The following is a 12197-nucleotide window of genomic DNA, read 5'->3' on the forward strand; positions in this document are numbered from 1 at the left end:
CTAAATTAATATTCCTAATAAATTTTTAATACTGCTGCTATTATTTTTAAATATTTCTGCACTGTGTTTCAGTATGTGCCCTAGCTTTGGGGAGCTGAGCTTTTGTGTCACCAGACTTGAGTCTTTGGAAGACATCACTCAAATGCAGAAGCTTTATATTTCATGCTGGAAATTCTGAAATATTCTCAGGAGCAGTGCTATGTCAGGCCCTTGGAGCAAGAGCTTGTAACTCCAGGCAGAAAATTCTATGTATCAACTCTATTTCATATTAGTACCTGGCACCACACATGAATTAACATTTCAATGCTTGAGAAGGTATTGTCATCCCTATAAAAGGTTGGTGATGCTAAAGCAAGTATGCTAGCCATGAACTGAATAAACACACAAACCATTACAGTTCTTTCCACACGGAAAGAAAATGGGTTGCCAAATACAAACTAAACAAACTAAACAGCACATAGAAATACTTCAGCCCTTTCCTGTCAGGAAAAAAGGGGCAAACAACAGGTTGATTGAGTTCACTGACTTGGAATTAAGTTTTCTCACATAATTCTGTGAAGTTCTGTCATTAGATAATTTCACATTGATGGAAAATTTTTATTCAACAGACAGAATTTATTCCTATTTCATTCATCTGCAAACACATAACTACAGTCAGATGAAGTGGAATCAAGCCCAAGGATAAGTGGAAGGAAACAAACCTTTGCTCTGAAAAATCCTCTGTTGAATGAAAAGATATTTCAGCCCCTAATTTTTGTGACACGTGCACATAACGGATGAGGGACAGTGGGAGATTTATGGAAAATGCTCTTCATCACCAAGGAGAAAGAGCACATCTTGCTATGGTTTTGCCCCGGTCTCCAGCGAGCTGAATGCTGCGGTGTTTTAGGAGAACCACCTCCTGTAAAACACAGAGAAAAAAACAAGAGAATTATATTTGCAGTGGAGGTCCTTTATTATTTGTTGCTTTTGTATTGTTTTGAAAAGGAAAAACAGAGGCTTTATCAAGACCCAAGGACTGGTAACCATCCCTATACTCCACCTGGCAAAGCATTCATTTGTTCAGATGCCCGAGTTCGCAACCACTGCCATCAGCCAGCTGATCAGATGTTTGCTTTCTTTTAACGTGTGCTTTATTCCAAAAGTCCCTCCACAAGGTGTACTTTCAAAGATTGTATTCCTTTAAAAATATTGTTGTATTTTCATCTTTTCTGTTAATTTCTTAATGTTTTATAAATTTGCTTTGCCCACATTTCATATGCCTAAGCTTCCTCTGTTACCTTTCTCACATGGAATGACAATAAATGAATGCAGTAGCCTAGCTGGGAACATGCCACCAACACATACAGTACTTTTTACATTTTTCTGTATTGATCTAATGTTTTATTTGCATTTCCAGATAGCACATCACACTAAGCAGATGTTTTAAGGGGCTGTCTACCATGATTCTCTGCTCTTTTATCCAAGTGATGTTTGTGAATCCAGCACTGTCTGTGAGCATTTTGAATGTGTACTAGCTTGCATTTATCAACCCTGAAATTTAGCTGTTCCTCTCTGATTAACCACATATTTGTAAGGGCCCTGAATCATTCCCCTTTAATGCAAACAGACATTAATGTCTGCAGCATCTCTCAATTTAATCACCTCACCCTCATTTCAGGTCAATTGTTTCAAATAAGTTTTGAAGAAAAGAAAAAGACTTTTTTTTTACCTCTCCACTAGTTCTTTTTGCTTTCACCCTTGCCTTTTTTTCACCTTTGCCCATTTAGGCTTAGAAAAGTTTTCCCAAGGAACGGAAGGAGTTTTCTCTCCTTCAATAGACAGAAGGAAAAGATCACAGAATAGGAAGCACTTGTCTCTGTGTTAAATAAATTCAGCATATTTGAACAATTTAAAAATATTTCAGCTTATATATCTGAGGTATTTATTATATTAGGGGCTCTGAGCTCTGAAGGTGCTGAAGGAGTATTTTGGGGTTTTTAATGAAAAATAGTAGTATGCTTGAATTTACATAAAAAGATGTCTAGTTACATTCTAATTTCTATTCACCTGTAATTGGTAAACTTCTCAGACTCAGAGCAAAATCTTTCTCTAGTACTACAGTACGTCATGGTGATAAAATAAGTCATATAGCATATTTTAGAACAGAATGAACAGAAGTCTTGTGATCTAATTTATACTGTGGCCAATGCAACAAAACAACTCATAAGTCTTGAGATATGTGATGGTTGGAAATATTGTCTACTGAACTTGACAAATTTCTTGTAATGACTTGTATTTGCACCATCACCAGTTTTGAAGAAATTTGTCTTCACAAAAAGAAAAAGCAAACAACTGCATCCAGAAGCCAGACATTATTCCCAGACTCTGAACAACTTAAGACTGTATCTCAAAGTGCACACATCAGACTCAATGACTACATGACACTCAATTCATCTACAGCCCCACTGCCCTACTTGTTCAAATGCCATTATATTTTACTCCTAATTAAAATAGGGTTTGATTTACAATCACAATAATGATCATTTATACAGCATTTTTCAAGAAGGGATGGCAGATTACAGAATAAACTCAAAACTATTTATAGAATAATTGTTTTACCAGTATGTAAGCCCACCAAAATGAAAGTTGATAGCCTTTGAACAACAGCTGGACAAATATTATCCAACATATACATTATCTTAATTAATTTTTACCTTTTTTCTCAACTAATTTATTAGAGTAATTTTTCTTTTCGTAGTAATCAACCAGCTGCATAGCTCTGCAAATACTGTTCATGGATTAAATCACTTGATGGGTAATGATGATTTTCATAGAAACATTTACTTGGCAAATATTTTTTAGATAATTGAGGAGCTCAGCTTTAAAAATCATGCAATAACATTCCATAGTCATTTTAGACAAGCATAAAAAATACCTTTAAGTGAAATTATAGGAAGAATTTTACACAGCAGGAAGTAATTAGCCAAATGGAAATATGGCTATAATGGTGAGATTAAGACTTTTAACTGGTGAAAAGGCGTTCACAAGCTTTAATTGTTAGATACACTCTTAAGATCTTGTCTTATATCTCATAAAAAGAATCTCTAGCACGTCTATCTGTACTTCTGAAGAAAGTCTCTCTTTTGAAAAGGTCTGGCTTGCACAAGACTTTAGCTGAACAAATCCCATTAACAGCAACGAGAGTCACTCTGCTAAATCCCCCATGCCTCCGAATGGAAACAACTGTGTAAGTAATGTGCAAGTTTGTACTCTTCTGAGCATGCATAGACGTGAGATAGAAGGGAAACAGCTTCTTTTGCCACAGATGCATGATCTGAAAGTAACATGCACTCTCCTGGTGGGAGGGGAAGAGAGTGAAGGGAAGGGAGAGGAAGGAAAAGGAAAAGGGACAAAACAGGGAAACAAGGAAGGAAGGTGCATACACAGGAAAAGTAAAATTATACCACAAAGGCAACTACCAATACGTTCTGAAACACACTTGCATTTTGTTTTCCAAAGGAATTCTCCAGGCTGCCTAGCCTCATCCTTTTTCTTTTGAAGTTCTTTCTGGAATTGACTCTTATCTAAGCTTTTCATGCATCCCTATTGAAATACTCAAAAATGGAGCAAGGTGTGAAGAGGAACAGAAGATTAAGCAAGGCTGCAGAAAATACCCATTTATTCATCTTTCAAAGGCAGTAGAAAAGGAGCTGAGCACATCTTTATTCTTCTGCGAGAGGATGCTATTGTTCATCTCGTTCTAATTATGAAATTTGAACTTAAAAGGAAGAAAGAGAACACCCCTGTGACAGTGCACGGTACATATTTCCGGAAATAATTCTTATAGAGATATATGTCAACCCTATGTATCCAAGAATGACCCAACAGTCACAAAGCAACACACAGAAGTATTTGATACAATCTACAAAGCTGCACTTCTTGATCTATTTTTGTTCCAGACAGATTAGAGAACTGCGTGGCAGAAGAAGAAAACACGGCTAATCTTTCATGACTGCTAGACAGTGCTGCAGAAATGTAATTGCAGAACCAGAAACTCCATGGAAAGGATGCCATGCCATTTACCACAATACAAAATTAATCCAATTATTCCTTAATCACACTAAAGGGAATACTCCTCAAGCACAAATAAAAAGAACAATGTAAGAATTGGGTCTCTACTAAAAATCCATGCAATTTGCAGAGTGGATCTTTTCTTAAAAAATAAAAAATATGTTCCGAAAACACTGAAATTTTTCCACTCTGACAAGCCACAGGTCTGCTACTATTGTCATCTCCCCTTTCCATCTCCATCCAAAACTCCCATACGTTTAGAAAATGCAGGCATACCTATTAGTCTGAAATCTAAAAGATGGAGAAATAAAGGCCAATGTTGTGTGAACATCTTGAGTATGTCTAAGTTCATTGTCTTCCAAAGCTCTCTTCTGCAACTCTTTTATTCAGATATAAGCCACACTTTCATCACTAGGTGACGTGCTTGAAATGAGGAGAAATACAAAGAGGGTGAGGATGTTAGCTCAGAATAAGTTACTTTTCTCTTCTTCTGCCTATTAACTGAATGAGACATTGACAGTTTTGCAAGTCTTTCCTGTAGATGTTTGGATTGGAAACAATAATATCTGTAGATTTTTAAAGACATGAGGTAAAGTTTTCATTAGCTATTGCACACCCAGCAATATCTCAGGACAACATGCTTGTCTGCTCAGGCATTTCCAAAGTTTCCACAGATGCTAGATAGGTGGAAATTCTTTTCTTTTCTCCTTCTCTTCCCAGCACCATATCCAAACCAGACTGGACTAAAGACTAAAACCAGCCCGGCTACATAACAGGGCTACAGATGTTACTATTCATAGTTGAATGAAAATTAGTTTCTTATTGCTGTTCATGAATTTCTAGCAGATTCTCAGACACACACCACTGTACAAGATTTCATATGTCTTGTGTCTGCACGAGCCTGCAACCCTTTTTATTTTCTCCTTCATTATGCCATGCCTATGAAATGTGAGATTCACAGAGGTGTATCCTGCTCCTCTCTCGGTCTGTGTACCTTGTACTTCTGAACACTGCAATCCTCTTTTCCACAAGAATCCAGTCCATATTAACAGGGAAGAAAACAATGCTGGCTTTTGGGTTCATACAGTCAAAACATCTGCAGAGGAAGCCTTCTTCAATGACTCTTCACCTGAAGGTTAGTAACATTCATGACCTTCCATTGATCATGTATGCCATAAGAAGAACAGTGGGCAATAAACACATCAGTTCTTTACTGTCTGTTTGATTCTGAATATCCTCCTTCAGAAAACCTGAATTTCAAGCCTATTCCACCAACCTTAGTTCGGATCCAATGTATCTTCTACTGGTTTAATGTGATCCATATATTCTTCTCTAATCATCTTCTGCAGACCCCTTGAATCAGCACTTTGTTTATCAGCTGGCTGGAGAAAACATTTTTACTTCCACAGAATAAGTTACATTTGTTTGCTTTTCAAAAACAAGAGTCTCTACTGTACCAGCTTTAGACAAAGGTGCCTGGTAGAGTTGGAGTTGCCTTACACTAGGAATAATTTACATTTCATTGTAAATGAAAAAAAAAATGAAAACACCATTGTAAAATGGAAAAAAGAAGTTCTAATTCACTCGGCAGAGTCCAAATGTGGAAGATTTCATCTACCTGTAAGTAGACAGTGGTGCAACATAACTGGCTCCCTTCTATGATCTGTGGTGAGAAATTCTGCATTTTAATTGCTGCTCAGCCCTTCTCACCTGTGTTGGTGCAGGACTGTAGCAGCCAATCCAGGTCTTCCAAATGACTGCCCTGCACAGGACATGTTGCAATGTCTGGGTATTTTCAGGCCTTCAGGTCTCAAAAGAACTACCAACACCATGAGCACCTTAGCCAAAGTACAGAGTGTTTGGTTTATCTCAGGCCACCACTGCAGCTGTGTAGGGAAAGTACTTGATCCTTACTGTCCTATTAAAATAATCAAAAGCTACTGATGTTCAGTAGCTCTGGTATGTGTTAATAAAGACTATTTTTGTTCTTACAGATTTGACCTAACCCTCAGAAGAACCATGGTCTTTTCTGAAGTTCAAATTCCATTTTACTCTGGAGTAGAGGAAGGGAAGGAAGATAAAAGGAGATGGTTTGTTAACAGAGATGGCTCATCTGTAATAGGTATCACTGGAGTTTCACTTACACCTCTGCCCATGCAACACAGCTGACCTCATATCAAAATCTCCCACCTTATTTACATTCCAAATCATCCTTTCTTTAAAATTCTCACAAAAAGCTTATATAAAACAGCTAAATAGGCTCTGTGACCCTTTATGTTCTGGAGGAGTAATATAATGTATTAAGTATAATTGTAAGTAATTATTATCCCACATACAGATGCAGAATTTAAAAAAAAAATTCCTGAACACAAAATTTGATTGAAAACTATTTTAAAGTATGAGGTATATTTAATTATCTGGAATGTGATTGTGCCAGAGCCCCAGCCTGAGACAGGGATCTTGTGATATAGAACAGCATGATAGAAGAGAGTTGCCTCAGTTTACAGTCCAGCTGAACAAGGTGGCAGCAACTGAAAAGGGGAACAGATTAAATTATTTGGCCCTGCTCAATAGTTCAGCTCCCTTGATTCCTCCTTCAGCTGTTAGTCTTTGGCCTGCAATTGCCTTTGCACTGCAAGAAGACACAGACTGTCAGGATGGATACACCCACAAGCAGCTCTGACCAGCTCAGTCATGTACATTATGTGAGTGAATGTTTATACACTTAGAGTTCCGAAACATGCACATACAATCCCAAAAATACTTACTTGAACTGTAGAGGACTTCAGCATTTCTCTTAAGGTGGTAGTCTAGTCAATTATCTTCAAAGGCAAAGGCATTAGAACTGAATTTAAGACAATATTATCAAAATAATACACAAACACAGAACTTCTGGGGGAGCTTTCAAGGTCTTAAACAGAACAGGACATCAACATAGAAAATTAACATTTCCAAATTTCAATCCATAGTTCCTATCCAAGGAATGCTATCTTATTCCATTTCTAGACAGATAAATCTTTTTATTCTCAACTGTTATTAGCACCAAATTCTAAAAGCAAGCATGTCCCAGAACAATATAAATAAAGCAATACAACAGTAACTGGCCCACACAGCAGCTGGACCAGATAGCATCTCTATACATTTTTAAACAATGCAATGTAATACTGTATTAACACATCTACTTGCATAAGTATATGCAGAGATACAAGACAATAACAATGCTTGACACTAATCCTGAGGAAATCAGCATGGAAAATAACTTGCATTCTAGAGGCTAGAAAGAGCCCTCAATGGTGATAGCAAAATATTAATACATATCTACAATAAAAGATTTCTACCTCTTTGTCTGACATTATTCTCATTGACTTGCTAAGTAATGCTTACCAGTATGCTACCAACATCAATATTAAGGTGTTGTTAAATATTCTACATTATTTATAGTATGAAAATATGAATAGCTTTTCAGTCTTGAATCCACTAAGTTCTACAGTCTCCTCAAAGTATTTACATTACCAAGTGATACTCCAGCCTCCAGCCTGCTACTACCTCCCCACCTTGTATTTACCAGAGAGAGAAGTCCCTCAGCTCTCTCCTCTGTGGCACTGCCCTTGAAGCCAACCTCACAGGTACTGGTGCCTCTATCAGACCATCCTCTCGTGGGAGGCCCTGAGTTTCAGACACTTCTTTACTGTTCTTCAGAAGAACTGGACTTGAATCTGCCTTGCAAGGGCATGCCGGCGTCTCTTGAGCCTGCAACATTTTTTGACTAATTAAGTAAGTAGCCACAGTGAGGGAATTAGGAAAGAGAGCTACACAACTTCCTTGCATTTCTAAAGCCTGTAGGAGATGATTAAATTTCATTCCACTATGGTAGCCCAGTCCAATCAAACCTGCATAGTATTTTTTCCTAATACATGTCTGTATCCACCGAACTTATAAATCTCTGTCTTGTCTAATGAAGATTTCTGAGATGCCAAACATAGCTGCTGGCTCAAAATGTCTCACAATATTCTGATAATTCAGATGTTTGGTAACAAGATGGCCAAATCCTCTAGATATAAAATTGAAAATAATTCACAAGCTGTCCTGCCCACCCTCCAAGACCCAGCTTCTCTCTAACCCTATAAAACCTTCTCCTGCTTAGTCATCTACCCCCTACTCTTCCTCTGAAATACAGGACTTGCCAAACAATCAGTGGCCATAATTAGTTGAATGCTTGGACTTTTAAATAAAAATTTTCAATGCAGTAAATAAAAGTAATAGAAATAAGTAAAAACCCTGTAATATCAAACGCTCAGCTGGTTTTCAGATTTAAGGTATTAGGCCCTTCCTTCATCACATGTTTCAGGAGCACCAGGGAAACACCACTCACACCCACATTAATAAAACTGGGAACATAAACAAAAAATTAACAAAATTAATTTCTCAAAATCCCCAAGCACTTTAGCTCTTGGTTCAAGTTTTTTTGGGGTTTTTGGTTTTTGGTTTGTTTTTTTGTTTTTGTTGGGGGGGTGGTTTGTGGAGGTTTTTTTTGTTTTGGGGGGGTTTTTTGTTTGTTTGTTTTTGGGGTTTTTTGGTGGTTTTTTTTGTTTTTTTTTGTTTGCCTGTTTAAGTTGCAAGAAAATCTGAGTAAAAGGTGTTGCATTTGAGATGTTTGGGGTTTCTTTTTCAGAATTCCCTGGTGAAAATAATTTCTCTTTTCCAACCAATACTGCCTGCCAACTAGGTGCCATCAATTCAATGGCAAATTTGTGTCAGACCATCTTGTTGAAATTTTGGCAGCACACTGCTACATGTGAGCATTCACAAAACACCAGGATTTTCCAGGCTCCCTGCCAAATGAATGCTTCTGAGAATGTATGTATATACTGTATTCCTACAGTCTTCAAAGGCTTAGCTTTGAATTACCTGAATTGTTTTGAGTTTGAGACATCATTAGGTTATATTAAATTACAAAATATGTAAAAATAAGAGCCTGTGCTTGCTTGAACTAGCAACTCTGTCACTTTTACCTTTGTGACTTTATCTATGATGACATTTGCTTTTCTGTGCTCTTCTATTTAACAATTCTTCCAGGAGCTGCTTTTCTTTTTTTCTCAGACTTGATTTTCAGCTCCATTGTTTTGTATTTTACTTGGCTGCATAAAAGGTGCATACATCCCCTGCACTCTTTGTGAATGGGATTTTTCCCAAACATTATTTATCTTAAATCTTCACAGCATTTTTTAAAGGCTTTTTTTATCTTCCTTCTTTTTTAACCCAATCTATTTGCTACCACCCAAGGATGTCATCTCAGTCTCTTCCTCCTCTCCTTTCCATTTTTATCCCTCTCCTTCCATTGCCTACATTTCCCCATTTATATTATCACCACCCTTCTCTAACACCATCTTTTTTGGAGTATCACATCAATTTTTACCTCCAGGAAGTTGAACTGGAACTGCAACTAGCAATAAATTTATTTGAATATTTTACTTTTCTTGACTAGGAGCTGAGCCTACACAAGTATTCTGAAATGTTATCAAGCTCAAAACAGTGTCAAACCAGAATGGTTTCTGTTGCCACAGAATCCAAACTGAAACTGAATCAAAAGATGCACTGGTTTAATTGCCTGCCCACACACCCATCCGCAACGCTTCCCCTCCCTCACTCCCCACTCTCACACGCCATCCCTGCTATTAGTTTTTGCCATTCTGTCATCTCTCATCTCGTATGTCTTGCTCTTCTCTCTCATCACCTCCAGCCACTGCTGTACCTGGAGTGCTTCTCTTCTTTATCTTCCAAATTTCAGTCTGTCTAGATCATGACTCTCACACAAGCAAGGGTTTCTCCAAGTCTAATGCTGCTTTGCCAACAGCCTCTCCTACTTCACTTCTTGTGGAGATCTTATTTGATTCCACTTCTAACTCCTCTTTTCCCACTCTTCCTCCTTTGTATGGAGCTGCCAATGAGCTATTTTTGCTTCTCTTCCTCTATGTTTCTACACCTACATCAGTCTACCCTCTTTGCCTAAGATCCCCCAAGCTCTGGTCTTGTCCCCTATCATTTTCAGGTCTCTTTCAACATCATCCACCAGTGCTTCAGAAATTTACTCTGTCGCCCACTTTTTCTGGGGCTTCCAATTCTTTTTCAGCCCATGAGGAAAATTGTCAGCTGTGACTTTTCTCTGAGATTTCTTCTCTTTTAATCCATAGGACATTAGGTCTTGCTGGGTTTTATATAGCTACATCTTGTCTTCTTTCCCTTCTCATTAAAACAACAGAGCAGGTTTGTGAACTGAACTATCTCTGCCAGAAGAAACACTGGGCTGCTCGGGTGGTACCTTCTGTCTGTGCACACAGCAGTCCTCCTTGCTTTTCACCAGCAAATCCTATAAACACCTTCCTTTCCCTTTTCTTTCAACATTTCCAAAAAGTGTATCTTCTTTTTCTTTAGCCCTCACATATAGCATTTTCTTCACCCCTATCTATCCAGACTGATGTTTTAAAGGTCATCTCTTTCATTTTTAGAAGAAGGTTCTTCTCGGGTTATTTCCAGGCCTTCTACCATCTCTTCATATCCTGGACCAAGAGTACGCCTCTTAAAAGGCTCCCACCCACAAAATCTTCCACTAGACAGCTTGAAAGGCTCTCATAATAAATTTTCAAACACATTTATCTTTTGTCCTTCACTCTCCCAAATGCTCAGGATCCACTGTCCGTAAATTTCTACGAAGCAATTCATTATTTCCCTTCAGCACCATCTCTAAAGCCCTCCATTTCTGGGTTGCCTACAAAAGACTTGACAACAGTCAGACCTCTGCTCCGCTGAGGCCCCTGCCTATGATGCTGACTAATACTTTCTGTGTTTCCTGGCGTTCCTCCGTCTGCCCGTCCCCATCTGTTGTTTCCCTGCTCCTCCCGGGAGCCGCTCGGAGGCGGGGCTCGCTCGCAGTTCCCGGCGCTCCCGGGCCTGTGCCCGCTCGGATCCCACGGGATAGCCAGGCCTTGCCCCGCCGAGGAGCTGCCCGCCCCCGGCAGCTTCGGCCGGGCTGCTGGCTGAGGTGATCCTTTCCCTCTGGTGCCTCGTGTTCAAACGCTGCTCACCGCCGCCGCTGGGAGCTGTCTCACTGACCTCACGTAGTTAATATCACAAAACTCCAAACAGTCTGGCTGAGGAAGGTTCCCTCTGTGGGATGGCTTGCCCACAGCGTGTGTCTGTCTCAGGGCCAGCCTTGCCAGTCCATCCATTTAATTCACTCAGAAAATCACATTGAGACGGTAGGACATAAAGAGACCCATTTGCCCGGTGCACTAATCTAAGCCTTTTTATTTGCTGCAGTATAAGTAGGGACCAGTGAAGAAAGATGATTTAGCATAAAAACCTGCCCAGCATGCTGATATGAGAACTATGAATAGATCAGTGTTAGAGGTGCAGGACAGGTCATGATAGTGTAATGGCTGTCAGAGAGGAGGCTGCTAATGCCTCAGCTGAACTAAATGAATTCTCCCCAGGTCTCTTGCTGAAAAGTAAAAGACAGCAACTAGAATTTTAGCAATAATACAAAATTTTACCAGCTCACGACAGATGACTGGGTGGTACAGGAGGTTGGTGGCATGGATGCAAGTGAGAAAAGCACTAGGATGCAAGGCTAACAGTGAAAGAGGGCAGAAGCCCACAGCTGGTTTTCTTTCTTCAGGATGGCAAAGGCTGATAAAGTTTTGACATCCTAAGCTGAACTATCAGAAACCCAAACAGGAGCATATTGTATTACACTCCTAGCTTCTGCTGCTTTCAATGAAGAGGGGAAATAGTTTAATTTTTTTGGCAGTTGGACTCCAGAAATCCTAGATATTTATGTGATGCAAAGAATCATTAAGCTGAAAAAAAGCATGTCCTGGTCTATAAAAAACCTGTAAAAATACAAGAAAACAAATAAGCATTTTCTGTGGGACCAGTGAAACTCTACTCTTGTCTCCATTTAGCAATGTTCCATAGCTTGCATGTGTGCTCCCTGTCTTCAGTATGTGACAATACCACATCCATACAGCTTCCTACCCCATTCCAACTGAGTCTGCATCTGTCCTGGTGGCATTTAAAACAATATTTTGGATTACCATCTCATATGGCAAATTATTTAATTTGTAGCTCACTAAATGCAATCTCTT

At 39.0% G+C, this 12197-nt stretch overlaps 1 long non-coding RNA gene across 16 annotated transcripts in view; it reads right to left on the reverse strand.

The window, feature by feature from the left end:
* LOC135296710 (uncharacterized) overlaps nucleotides 1–10990 on the reverse strand; it is a 73596-nt gene extending 62606 nt beyond the window's left edge. For 13 of the 16 annotated variants that reach the window (XR_010358714.1, XR_010358725.1, XR_010358722.1 and 10 more), the window contains exons 1-2: nucleotides 4330–6864; nucleotides 702–901 (exon numbers count right to left, since the gene is read on the reverse strand). This is a non-coding gene — a long non-coding RNA (uncharacterized LOC135296710). Of the gene's footprint in view, nucleotides 1–701; nucleotides 902–4329; nucleotides 6865–9805 lie in introns of those variants that run through there. The other 3 variants (XR_010358713.1, XR_010358715.1, XR_010358718.1) reach the window with 3 other exon arrangements.
* Between the last annotated feature and the right edge of the window lie 1207 nt (nucleotides 10991–12197).

This window comes from Passer domesticus, chromosome 3 (assembly GCF_036417665.1).
Source record: "Passer domesticus isolate bPasDom1 chromosome 3, bPasDom1.hap1, whole genome shotgun sequence".
Lineage (NCBI taxonomy): Eukaryota > Metazoa > Chordata > Aves > Passeriformes > Passeridae > Passer > Passer domesticus.